This window comes from Pristiophorus japonicus, unplaced genomic scaffold, assembly GCF_044704955.1.
Source record: "Pristiophorus japonicus isolate sPriJap1 unplaced genomic scaffold, sPriJap1.hap1 HAP1_SCAFFOLD_190, whole genome shotgun sequence".
Taxonomy (NCBI): Eukaryota; Metazoa; Chordata; class Chondrichthyes; family Pristiophoridae; genus Pristiophorus; species Pristiophorus japonicus.
The window spans coordinates 1,096,285-1,110,117 of NW_027251590.1; the positions used below are offsets into that span (position 1 = coordinate 1,096,285).

Here is a 13,833-nt window from a genome sequence, read left to right on the forward strand (position 1 = left end):
ATGGTCTTCGCCCCAGTACTTATTCCAATCTGGAATTCTGGAGATTTTGTCGAGGGTCAACCCACAAGCTGGAACATCTACAAACCCATGTTGCTCCTTTCAGAGTACAACACTGCATATCGGGTGCTCTCCAAGTTCCTCCCTTCTTAATCAGATCTCTTGGATATTCCTCATACTGTTTATGGATCGGACCCAACTCAGAGTGTTCCACCCTTGCAAACAATTCATAGAAACATAGAAAATAGGTGCAGGAGTAGGCCATTCGGCCCATCGAGCCTGCACCACCATTCAATGAGTTCATGGCTGAACATGCAACTTCAGTACCCCATTCTTGTTTTCTCGCCATACCCCTTGATCCCCCTAGTAGTAAGGACTACATCTATAACTCCTTTTTGAATATATTTAGTGAATTGGCCTCAACAACTTTCTGTGGTAGAGAATTCCACAGGTTCACCACTCTCTGGGTGAAGAAGTTTCTCATCTCGGTCCTAAATGGCTTACCCCTTATCCTTAGCCTGTGACCCCTGGTTCTGGACTTCCAACATTGGGAACATTCTTCGTGCATCTAACCTGTCTGAAGCAGTCAGAATTTTAAACGTTTCTATGAGATCCCCTCTCATTCTACTGAACTCCAGTGAATACAAGCCCAGTTGATCCAGTCTTTCTTGATATGTCAGTCCCGCCATCCCGGGAATCAGTCTGGTGAACCTTCGCTGCATTCCCTCAATAGCAAAAATGTCCTTCCTCAGGTTAGGAGACCAAAACTGTACACAATACTCCAGGTGTGGCCTCACCAAGGCCCTGTACAACTGTAGCAACACCTCCCTGCCCCTGTACTCAAATACCCTCACTATGAAGGCCAACATGCCATTTCCTTTCTTAACCGCCTGCTGCACCTGCAAGCCAACCAATTCTACCCGATACATCTTCCAAGATTTTGTCTCATTTCCATTTTTCCTTAACAAAGGCAAGACCAATCCCACTGGTCTAATATCTTCACTTCTTTCCCCTTCCCTATGGGCCAAAATCTCCATTCCCATTGGCTGCATCACATCATAATCTATGTCCTGGTTCCTTTGAACCATTTTCTCAGTTGTTTTTCATAAATAAACAAAGGGATTTGACTGCCCTCGATGTTGTCCAGTCCCTTCTGTACCACATTGTGTACCGCTTGCGTCTGCGCTCACTCAGAGGCCGAGCTCCAAGCCACCGTCAACACCTTCACTGAGGCGTACGAGGGCATAGGCCTTGCACTAAACATCAGTAAGACAAAGGTCCTCTACCATCCGGCCCCCACCACACAGTACTGCCCTCCTCCGGTTATCAAAATCCACGATGAGGCCTTGGACAATGTGAAACTCCATACCTCGGGAGCTACTGTAAACAAGAGCAGACATCGACGATGAGGTCCAACACCGCCTTCAGCGTTCCAGTGCTTCCTTCGGTCGCCTGAGGAAGAAAGTGTTTGAAGACCAGGACCTCAAACCCAGCACCAAGCTCATGGTCTATAGAGCAGTCGTAATACCCGCCCTCCTTTATGGCTCAGAGACATGGACTATATACAGCAGGCACCTCAAAATGCTGGAGAAGTACCACTAGTGCTGCCTCACAAGATCCTGCAAATCCATTGGCAGGATAGGTGCACCTACATCAGTGTTCTCGCTCAGGCCAACATTCCCAGCATCGAAGCATTGACCACGCTCGATCAGCTCCGTGGGGTGGGCCACATCGTCCGTATGCCTGACACAAGACTCTCAAAACAAGCGCTCCACTCAGAGCTTCGACATGGCAAGCGAGACCCAGGTGGGCAGAGGAAACGTTTCAAGGACACCGTCAAAGACTCCTTGAAAAAAATGCAACATCCCCACCAACACCTGGGAATCCCCGGCCCAAGCACATCCAAAGTGGAGGAGAAGCACCCGGGAAGGCGCTGAACACTTCGAGTGTCATCGCCAAGAGCAAGCTGAAGCCAAGCATAGACAGCGGAAGGAGTGCGCGGCAACCCAGGTTCCTCATCCACCCACCCGTTCCTTCAATCACCGTCTGTCCCACCTGTGACAGAGACTGCAGGTCCAGCATCTTCAGTCACCTGACAACTCCGAGGGACTGCCTATGATGATGATGATGTTGTCCAGTTCCTTCATTACCACATTTATCACAAATGTCACACAGAGGCTACACACGATACCTCTAGTAAGCCACATCGTGTTCCCACATACTTTCTATATCTATTCTGTTTACTCCTGCTAACCTTGCCATGGCTCCTATTCCGAGCTATCCTGTCAGCTCTCACTTTCCTTGCGATTTAAACCGATTCTCCTTATATTCCCCATCTTCCTCATCCCTTGGTTCCTGTTTTCTATTCTTTACTAACACATCCTTTACTAATTCTCTTCCCATTTTGTTTATTAAATGTGAATAACGCCCTTCACATAATCTCATTGACAGATTCAAGCTCATGTTTAAATGTAACCGCTACAATTTCAAAACACACATCGTTAGACAATACATTTCCTGATTCAGTGATTTCTAGTCCATGAACATTTGGGTCCTTTTGCTGGATCGGACAGGCAGAGTTCTTTTTGTGAGGTGGTGATCACCAAATATGATGATCACTATCACCGTTTGTACTTGGCAACCCAATAGTTAACATTACTTATCAACACAAGACATTTCTTACTTTAAAACAACCTGCTATCATTACCTTTTAAGTTTGTATTGAAGTATTTTACAATGTTCTTGAATTACTTATTGGCCTGGTGTGATACTAACTCTTTAACTGAACCCTATTAATTTAGTGTTTGGGGTCAGGGTGTGTCCCAGCCCACCTGGTTCAGGGGAGTCTTCCTGCTCTCCCACATACGGGACTCCCAATCTTCCCAAGGAGCCAGCTTTCGGGTTCTTTCTCTATTACCACCAAAATTATGCTTTTGAGGCGCTATACCTCGGTTTATCACGGATTCCAAACCTAACCCTTTTGAGATCCTCTGCTTCTTCCTGCAGGTTGCCTCTCACTTGGATCCATGTTTTGTTATGGAACCTGTAAGGTCTGGCCTCCTTGTCTCCCACCTTCAGCTTGTAGCTGATCTGTGCACAGCCATGGTCACCTTGCCCAGAGACAGACTGACTATTTTTTTGTAACTAGCCTCCCTACAAGCTTTCTTTGTTCAGTACTTAGTGGAGGCCTTGAAACTGACGACCATTCTAGCTGTAAGGAAATCCGAATTTGATCAGCATTCTCTTCACTTTTAATTCTAATGTATCTGACAAGTAGTGGTGTGTTTAACTCTATCCTGATTATTTCAAAGTCGGTTTCTCTATGGAGAAGTGTCACGGCCTTGATGGTTTAAAAAGATCTCTCACTCTCCTGAGCAATTTCATGTCGTACTATTGACGATAACTGAGCATGTCTGAGACTCGTTTGTTCACACACACACACACACATTCCAGTATCATGCCACGTGACATCTGATCCAAGCCATTTGAGGTGATCTTATCAATAGATCGTGGGGTGTCTGAAGATCTTTGCTCATCTCGCTCTGCACGGTCCCAATGTCTCGGGTAGTGGCCAGGCGATCAAATTCATTTTTTTTTATTGTTCAGTAGAGGCAATGACACAAACATCTCCGAGAGAAATCTTAGCAATTTCCTACATTTTGCTGACTTTAACAAGAATTTACATTAACACCAGATTGTACCCAGGTGATTTATGACAATTCGCCCAGGAACAATGAGTTAAGAAAAATTCCCATTTGGAGGTTTAATTTTCCTGCTTTCCTCTTATATCCTCACTCACTTCCTCTCATTACATTTTATACAGTGTTCACCATTTCATTCATGAGCCCGGAGGAACTTTACTGTCTAACACAATATTATCAAACTGTCTTTAAACATCGATCAAACATTCCCACTTGGTCCAAGTTTTGACCCAGTTTCTTTGTTTAATTTTATTTTACCGAACCTCTTCTTGTACCTTTTATCCCCAAAATATGCCAGAGAGCGATTCAGTCTACAAGAGGAAGGATGTTAGTTACCTTTAGCACAACAGTCTCCTCCAAAAACTTATTTCTGAATACACAGTTTGGACAGAACCAGAGAGACTGCACCTTTTCAAAAATAAAACTTAATTCTCTCCTTAATTTTCTGCTAAATTTCCCTTCCCATGTGTTTGAACAGCAACCCTCATCAATTTATATAATTCGTTTTAATTTCACAAACAAATTATGTCCAGACTTTGTCATTTTACAAAGAAGACAAAAGTAACAATTGCATTTGGATGCGTCATTTATCCTCCCCTTCGAGCAGTGTGACTTGGACAATAGGATTATATCGATATATGCCACAGAAACAGGCCATTCGGCCCAACCAGTCCATGCCGGCGTTTACGCTCCACTCGAGCCCCCTCCCTTCTTTCCTCATCTAACTATATCAGCATAACCCTCGATTCCCTTCTCCCTCATATGCTTGTCTGGCCTTCCCTTAAATCCATCGATACTATTCACTTCAACCACTCCCTGTGGCAGCGAGTTCCACATTCTCACCACTCTCTGGATAAAGAGGTTTCTTCTGAATTCCCCATTGGATTTCTTGGTGACTATCTTATGTTGATGGCCTCTAATTATGCTCGTCCCCACGAGTGGAAACACTGTGTCTACTCTATCAAAACCTTTCATCATTTTAAAGACATTAGGTCACCGCTGAACCTTCTTTTTTCAAGCCTCAGCCCCAGCCTGTCCATCCTTTCCCGATAGGTATACCCTCGCATTTCTGGTATCATCCTTGTAAATCTTCTCTGCACCCTCTCCAGTGCCTCCATATCCTTTTTATAATATGGTGACCAGAATTGCACACACAAAGTCTAACCAAGGTTCGATACAAGTTTAGCATAACTTCACTACTTTTCCATTCTATAACAATTCAATTCTATAACAATCGATCCCAATAACTAAATAGTTTAAAGTCTTGTCCAACTTTGTCAGCATGCTGCGACTTTCGATGTCTGCAGATAACTGGAGATAATTTTGTTTTAACTGCTGGATCTCTTGCTATGCCATCAACCTCTTATCCAACTGGACCTGGCATTGCCTAATATGGTAATCTTTGGCTACGGCATAGTCCAGAGACACAAGTCTGCATTTTCTTCAACTTACATCAACAATGTTAGAAGCACATAAAACGCTGGTCTTCCTGTGGCAAGAACAAACCACGAGTCTCTGAACTTTTCTTATTCTAACATAATGGGCCCAAGTTTCCACACGATAAAAAACAGGCGCCCCTCCGAGCTGGGCGCCGGAAAAAAAATTCGCGATTCTGGAGAGTCCTGCAGCTCCTTGTCTGTTTGGCGCGGCGCCCAGGGGGGCGGAGCCTACACTCGCGCCGATTTTGTCAGTGGGAGGGGGCGGGTACCATTTAAATTAGATTTTTTCCTGCCGGCAACCCTGCGCGTGCGCGTTGGAGCGTTCGCGCATGCGCAGTGTGAAGGAAACATTGGCACTCGGCCATTTTTGTAGTTCTTTGTAGCTGTTTAATTTTTGAACATTTTTTAATAAAAGCACATTGCCATCAGCACATCAGCACTGAGGCTTCTTGCAGCCTTCTCACTGTCTCCTTCCCGCCCGCCGTCTGGAACATCTTCCTCCCCCTCCCCCCCTCCCCACCCCCCACCCCCGCTGTGGGCGGGCGGGCGGGCGATCGGTCAGGCCCGCACTCCCTCCCTCCCTCCTGCCGTCAGAACCGGCTTCCTCCTCCTCCCCCTGCCGTCGGGAACGACCGAACGAACTTGTGAGGCTTGCTGCAGCATTCTCCGTGCCTGAAGCACTTTCACACAGGTAGGAAGATGGTTTATTTAATCTTTCCTTTGCTTATAAATGTTTATTCAGGTTGGATTTATTTGTATAATATTTGTAGAAGTATAAATAAGGATTTATTGTAGAATTTAATGACTTCCCTTCCCTCCCCCCCTCCTCGTTCTGGACGCCTGATTTGTAACCTGCGCCTGATTTTTTAATGTGTAGAACAGGTTTTTTCAGTTCTACAAAAATCTTCACTTGCTCCATTCTACTTTAGTTTGGAGTACGTTTTCACTGTGGAAACTTTCAAATCAGGCGTCAGTGGCCGGACACGCCCCCTTTTGAAGAAAAAATTCTGTTCCAAAGTAGAACTGTTCTACCTGACTAGAACTGCAGAAAAAAAAATGTGGAGAATTGCGATTTCTGAGATAGTCCGTTCTCCGCCAGTTGCTCCAAAAAATCAGGCGCAAATCATGTGGAAACTTGGGCCCAATATTTCTAATCTAAACATTCTATGATCAAAATATCCACGGCCAGTTGGTTGCAAACACCAGCTGTTGCTCAGTGAAATCTCTCTCTCTTGATACCAAGCACATTTTCCCCCCGATATGGAATGAACTAAACATGAACACCTTTCAGAAGCTGAATTAACTGAGTTCCATATAGACATAGAAACATAGAAAATAGGTGCAGGAGTAGGCCATTCGGCCGTTCGAGCCTGCACCACCATTCAATAAGATCATGGCTAATCATTCCCTCAGTGCCCCTTACCTGTTTTCTCTCCATACCCCTTGATCCCCTTAGCCGTAAGGGCCATATCAAACTCTCTCTTGAATATATCCAAAGAACTAGCATCAACAACTCTCTGCGACAGAGTATTCCACAGGTTAACAACTCTCTGAGTGAAGAAGTTTTCCTCAGCTTAGTACTAAATGGCCTACCCCTTATCCTAAGACTGTGTCCCCTGGTTCTGGACTTCCCCAACATCGGGAACAATCTACCCGCATCTAACCTGCAGCGTGGGGAGGCCTACAAGAGGCCCAACGTCGGAGAGGAGGCCCAGCAGGGAGTCGGGAGGTCGGAGGTCGGAGGTGAGGCCCAGCAGGGAGTCGGGAGGTCGGAGGTGAGGCCCAGCAGGGAGTCGGGAGGTCGGAGGTGAGGTCCACCTGTGCAGCTGCGGCAGGGAGGCAAAAAGAAGTAGAAAGAAATCGAAAGGTGACATCACTGCCAAGGGGGTAAGTGATTGGTAAGTAGTTTTTCTTTTTCTGTATCAGTAAGTAACCTTTAGCATTGTTGTTACCAATTTAAATGTATCTAAGGGTTAAGTCATGACAGGAGAGCTCGGACACGTGTTATGCTCCTCCTGTACTATGTGGGAAATCAGGGACGCCTCCGGTGTCCCTGACGACTATGTGTGCGGGAAGGTATCCGCCTGCAGCTCCTGACGGACCGCATTGCGGCACTGGAGCTGTGGGTGGATTTACTCTGGAGCATCCACGCTGCTGAGAATGACGTGAATAGCACATTTAGTGAGTTGGTCTTACCGCAGGTAAAGGGTACACAGCCAGATAGGGAATAGATGACCAACAGGAAGAGCAGTGCAAGCAAGATAGTGCAGGGGTCCCCTGCGGTCATCCCCCTGCAAAACAGATACACCGCTTTGGGTATTGTTGGGGGGGGTTGACTCATCAGGGGAGGGCAGCAGCAGCCAAGTTCATGGCACCGTGGCTGGCTCTGCTGCACAGGAGGGCAGGAAAGAGAGTGGGAGAGCGATAGTGATAGGCGATTCAATTGTAAGGGGAATAGATAGATATTTCTGCGGCCGCAACCGAGACTCCAGGATGGTATGTTGCCTCCCTGGTGCAAGGGTCAAGGATGTCTCGGAGCGGGTGCAGGGCATTTTGAAAAGGGAGGGTGAACAGCCAGTTGTCGTGGTGCATATAAGTACCAACGATATCGGTAAAAAACGGGATGAGGTCCTTCGAGACGAATTTAGGGAGCTATTGGCTAAATTTAAAAGTAGGATCTCAAAAGTAGTAATCTCGGGATTGCTACCAGTGCCACGTGCTAGTCAGAGTAGGAATCGCAGGATAGCTCAGATGAATACGTGGCTTGAGCAGTGGTGCAAGAGGGAGGGATTCAAATTCCTGGGACAGTGGAACCGGTTCTGGGGGAGGTGGGACCAGTACAAACCGGACGGTCTGCACCTGGACAGGACCGGAACCAATGTCCTAGGGGGAGTGTTTGCTAGTGCTGTTGGGGAGGAGTTAAACTAATATGGCAGCGGGATGGGAACCTATGCAGGGAGACAGAGGGAAGTAGAATGGAGGCAAAAGCAAAAGATAGAAAGAAGAAAAGTAAAAGTGGAGAGCAGAGAAACCGAAGGCAAAAAGCAAAAAGGGCCACATTACAGCAAAATTCTAAAGGGGCAAAGTGTGTTCAAAAGACAAGCCTGAAGGCTCTGTGCCTCAATGCGAGGAGCATTCGAAATAAGGTGGATGAATTAACTGCGCAGATAGCAGTTAATGGGTATGATGTAATTGGCATCACGGGGACATGGCTCCAGGGTGACCAAGGCTGGGGACTCAACATCCAGGGGTATTCAACATTTAGGAAGGATAGGCAGAAAGGAAAAGGAGGCGTGGTGGAATTGCTGGTTAAAGAGGAAATTAATGCAATAGTAAGAAAGGACAATAGCAAGAACATCCTTCCTCAGATTAGGAGACCAAAACTGAACACAATATTCCAGGTGAGGCCTCACTAAGGCCCTGTACAACTGCAGTAAGACCTCCCTGCTCCTATACTTAAATCCCCTAGCTATGAAGGCCAACATACCATTTGCCTTCTTCACCACCTGCTGTACCTGTATGCCAACTTTCAGTGACTGATGAACCATGACACACAGGTCTCGTTGCACCTCCCCTTTTCCTAGTCTGCCGCCATTCAGATAATATTCTGTCTTTGTGTTTTTGCCCCCAAAGTGGGTAACCTCACATTTATCCACATTATACTGCATCTGCCATGCATTTGCCCACTCACCTAACCTGTCCAAGTCACCCTGCAGCCTCCTAGCGTCCCCCTCACAGCTCACACCGCCACCCAGTTTAGTGTCATCTGCAAACTTGATATTACACTCAATTCCTTCATCCAAATCATTGATGTGTATTGTAAAGAGCTGGGGTCCCAGCACTGAGCCCTGCGGCACTCCACTAGTCACTGCCTTCCATTCTGAAAAGGACCCGTTTATCCCGACACTCTGCTTCCTGTCTGCCAACCAGTTCTCTATCCACGCCATTACCCCCAATACCATGTGCTTTAATTTTGCACACCAATCTCTTGTGTGGGACCTTGTCAAAAGCCTTTTGAAAGTCCAAAGACACCACATCCACTGGTTCTCCCTTGTCCACTCGACTAGTTACATCCTCAAAAAATTCCAGAAGATTTGTCAAGCATGATTTCCCTTTCATAAATCCATGCTGACTTGGACTGATCCTGTCACTGCTTTCCAAATGCGCTGCTATTTCATCCTTAATAATTGATTCCAACATTTTCCCCACTACTGATGTCAGGCTAACCGCTATAATTACCCGCTTTCTCTCTCCCCTTTTTAAAAAGTGGTGTTACATTAGCTACCCTCCAATCCATAGGAACTGATCCAGAGTCGATAGACTATTGGAAAATGATCACCAATGCATCCACTATTTCTAGTTCCACTTCCTTAAGTACTCTGGGATGAAGGCTATCAGGCCCCGAGGATTTATCGGCCTTCAATCCCATCATTTTGCCTAACACAATTTCCCGCCTAACAAAGATATCCTTCAGTTCCTCCTTCTCACTAGACCCTCGGTCCCCTCGTACTTCCGGAAGGTTAATTATTCTTCCTTCGTGAAGACAGAACCAAAGTATTTGTTCAATTGGTCTGCCATTTCTTTGTTCCCCATTATAAATTCACCTGAATCCGACTGCAAGGGACATAGAAACATAGAAAATAGGTGCAGGAGTAGGCCATTCGGCCCTTCTAGCCTGCACCACCATTCAATGAGTTCATGGCTGAACATGCAACTTCAGTATCCCATTCCTGTTTTCTCGCCATACCCCTTGATCCCCCTAGTAGTAAGGACTTCATCTAACTCCTTTTTGAATATATTTAGTGAATTGGCCCCAACAACTTTCTGTGGTAGAGAATTCCACAGGTTCACCACTCTCTGGGTGAAGAAGTTTCTCCTCATCTCGGTCCTAAATGGTTTACCCCTTATCCTTAGACTATGTCCCCTGGTTCTGGACTTCCCCAACATTGGGAACATTCTTCCTGCATGTCTAACCCCGTCAGAATTTTAAACGTTTCTATGAGGTCCCCTCTCATTCTTCTGAACTCCAGTGAATACAAGCCCAGTTGATCCAGTCTTTCTTGATAGGTCAGTCCCGCCATCCCGGGAATCAATCTGGTGAACCTTCGCTGCACTCCCTCAATAGCAAGAATGTCCTTCCTCAGGTTAGGAGACCAAAACTGTACACAATACTCCAGGTGTGGCCTCACCAAGGCCCTGTACAACTGTAGCAACACCTCCCTGCCCCTGTACTCAAATCCCCTCGCTATGAAGGCCAACATGCCATTTGCTTTCTTAACTGCCTGCTGTACCTGCATGCCAACCTTCAATGACTGATGTACCATGACACCCAGGTCTCATTGCACCTCCCCTTTTCCTAATCTGTCACCATTCAGATAATAGTCTGTCTCTCTGTTTTTACCACCAAAGTGGATAACCTCACATTTATCCACATTATACTTCATCTGCCATGGATTTGCCCACTCACCTAACCTATCCAAGTCACTCTGCAGCCTAATAGCATCCTGCTCGCAGCTCACACTGCCACCCAACTTAGTGTCATCCGCAAATTTGGAGATACTACATTTAATCCCCTCGTCTAAATCATTAATGTACAGTGTAAACAGCTGGGGCCCCAGCACAGAACCTTGCGGTACCCCACTAGTCACTGCCTGCCATTCTGAAAAGTCCCCATTTACTCCTACTCTTTGCTTCCTGTCTGACAACCAGTTTTCAATCCATGTCAGCACACTACCCCCAATCCCATGTGCTTTAACTTTGCACATTAATCTCTTGTGTGGGACCTTGTCGAAAGCCTTCTGAGAGTCCAAATATACCACATCAACTGGTTCTCCCTTGTCCACTCTACTGGAAACATCCTCAAAAAATTCCAGAAGACTTGTCAAGCATGATTTCCCTTTCACAAATCCATGCTGACTTGGACCTATCATGTCACCTCTTTCCAAATGCACTGCTATGACATCCTTAATAATTGATTCCATCATTTTACCCACTACCGATGTCAGGCTGACCGGTCTATAATTCCCTGTTTTCTTTCTCCCTCCTTTTTTAAAAAGTGGGGTTACATTGGCTACCCTCCACTCCATTGGAACTGATCCAGAGTCTATGTTTCTAACCCTTTAAGTATCATTTGCCAGTCTAATCTCGCCAATTCACGCCTCAAACCATCAAAGTTACCTTTCCTTAAGTTCAGGACCCTAGTTTCTGAATTAACTGTATCACTCTCCATCCTAATAAAGAATTCTACCATGTTATGGTCACTCTTCCCCAAGGGGTCTCGACAACAAGATTGCTAATTAGTCCTTTCTCATTACACATCAGCCAGTCTAGGATGGCCAGCTCCCTGGTTGGTTCCTCGACATATTGGTCTAGAAAACCATCCCTAATACACTCTAGGAAATCATCCTCCACCTCATTGCTACCAGTTTGGTTAGCCCAATCAATATGTAGATTAAAGTCACCCATGATAACTGCTGTACCTTTATTGCATGCATCTCTAGTTTCTTGTTTGATGCTGTCCCCAACCTCACTATTACTGTTTGGTGGTCTGTACACAACTCCCACTAGCGTTTTTTGCCCCTTGGTATTGTGCAGCTCCGTGATGCCGATTACATCATACCCGTGAACTGTTATCTGTGCAGTTAATCCGTCCACCTTATTCCAAATACTCCTCGCATTAAGGCACAGACCCTTCAGGCTTGTCTTTCTAACACATTTTGCCCCTTTAGAATTTTGCTGTAATGTAGCCCTTTTTGCTTTTTGCCTTAGGTATCTCTGCCCTCCACTTTTACTTTTCTTCTTTCTATTTTTTGCTTCTGCCCCCATTCTACTTCCCTCTGTCTCCCTGCATAGGTTCCCATCCCCCTGCCATATTAGTTTAACTCCTCCCCAACAGCACTAGCAAACACTTCCCCTCGGACATTGGTTCCGGTCCTGCCCAGGTGCAGACTATCCGGTTTGTACTGGTGCCACCTCCCCCAGAACCAGTTCCAATGTCCCAGGAATTTGAATCCCTCCCTATTGCACCACTGCTCAAGCCACGTATTCATCTGAGCTATCCTGCGATGCCTACTCTGACTAGCACGTGCCACTGGTAGCAATCCCTGAGATTGCTACTTTTGAGGTCCTACTTTTAAATTTAGCTCCTAGCTCCCTAAATTCGTCTTGTAGGACCTCATCCCGTTTTTTACCGATATCGTTGGTATCTATATGCACCACGACAACTGGCTGTTCACCCTCCCTTTTCAGAATGCCCTGCACCCGTTCTGAGACATCCTTGACCCTTGCACCAGGGAGGCAACATACTATCCTGGAGTCTCGGTTGCGGCCGCAGAAACGTCTATCTATTCCCCTTACAATTGAATCCCTTATCACTATAGCTCTCCCACACTTTTTTCTGCTCTCCTGTGCAGCAGAGCCACCCACGGTGCCATGAACTTCCCCTGGTGAGCCATCCCCCCCCCCGACAGTACCCAAAGCGGTGTATCTGTTTTGCAGGGGGATGACCGCAGGGGACCCCTGCACTACCTTCCTTGCACTGCTCTTCCTGTTGGTCACCCATTCCCTATCTGGCTCTGTACCCTTTACCTGCGGTGTGACCAACTCACTAAACGTGCTATTCACGTCATTCTCAGCATCGTGGATGCTCCAGAGTGAATCCACCCGCAGCTCCAGTGCCACAATGCAGTCCGTCAGGAGCTACAGCCAGATACACTTCCCGCACATGTAGTCGTCAGGGACACCGGAAGCGTCCTGACTTCCCACATAGGCGCATAACACATGTCCGAGCTCTCCTGCCATGACTTAACCCCTAGATCAACTTAATTTGGCAACAAGGCTGAAAGGTTACTTACTGATGAAAATAAAAAGAAAAGCTACTTACCAATCACCAGCCAATCACTTACTCCCTTGGCTGTGACGTCACCTTTCGATTTCTTTCTACTTCTTTTTTGCCTTCTCACCCTGTTGCAGCTGCACCGGCCGGGCTCAGGGACCAAGAACTCCCGCTGGGCCTTTATAGGCCTCTCCTCCGACCTCCCTCTCATCTTCCATTCACTTCAATTGAAAAGAAAACGCCAGATTGTATCACTCGGAATTTGAAAGATATTTACAACAGATTCTAGATATTCTTAGAGTTAGCATCGTTGTCTATTCTGTCTACTCGAGGAGTTTGATAACAGACTTTCTCCTGTGAATGTCGAGCTGGATTATTGCCGGGATGTGTTTACTTCTTCATCTTGTTGACTCTAAACTGTTGCCAATTACTTGATGTGATCTGTATTTTCTTAAATACATTTCCTGAGTGGATTCGAATTTAAATTGAACCCAGGTTTGCAGGCATGATGCTCCATTCACACATCGAAGGTGAGAGGGATGTTGTGGGTCACATGCTAAGTCCAGTGTCTGAAAGTGATTAACAGAATGGGCTTTGTGTTCAGTGATCCCGGGCGTGTTACTGATACCTTCCCTCGATACCAAGGCAAGGAGAGGCACTCTGGGAGGTAGGGGGACCTGGCACTTGTCCACGAGAGTAACCAAAGGTCTGAGAACTGAAATAATCCAGCGTTAGAAAGGAGAAAAGGCCCCAAAATGGAGCAGTCAGTAACAGGGCATCAATTAGTCTCCTCTTATCTTGGAACATTAAATATCGACACACTGTGTTATTGAAACATTAAAATATTATATTCCAGCCCAGT

At 46.3% G+C, this 13,833-nt stretch overlaps 1 protein-coding gene across 1 annotated transcript in view; it reads right to left on the minus strand.

Annotated features, from left to right (window-relative positions):
• Positions 1–13,833, minus strand: part of LOC139243885 (zinc finger protein 420-like) — a 109,374-nt gene that overhangs the window by 61,562 nt on the left and 33,979 nt on the right. The window contains exon 3 of the mRNA XM_070870904.1: positions 13,020–13,192. The gene's annotated coding sequence lies outside the window, so the exon portion shown is untranslated. The remainder of the gene's footprint in view (positions 1–13,019; positions 13,193–13,833) is intronic.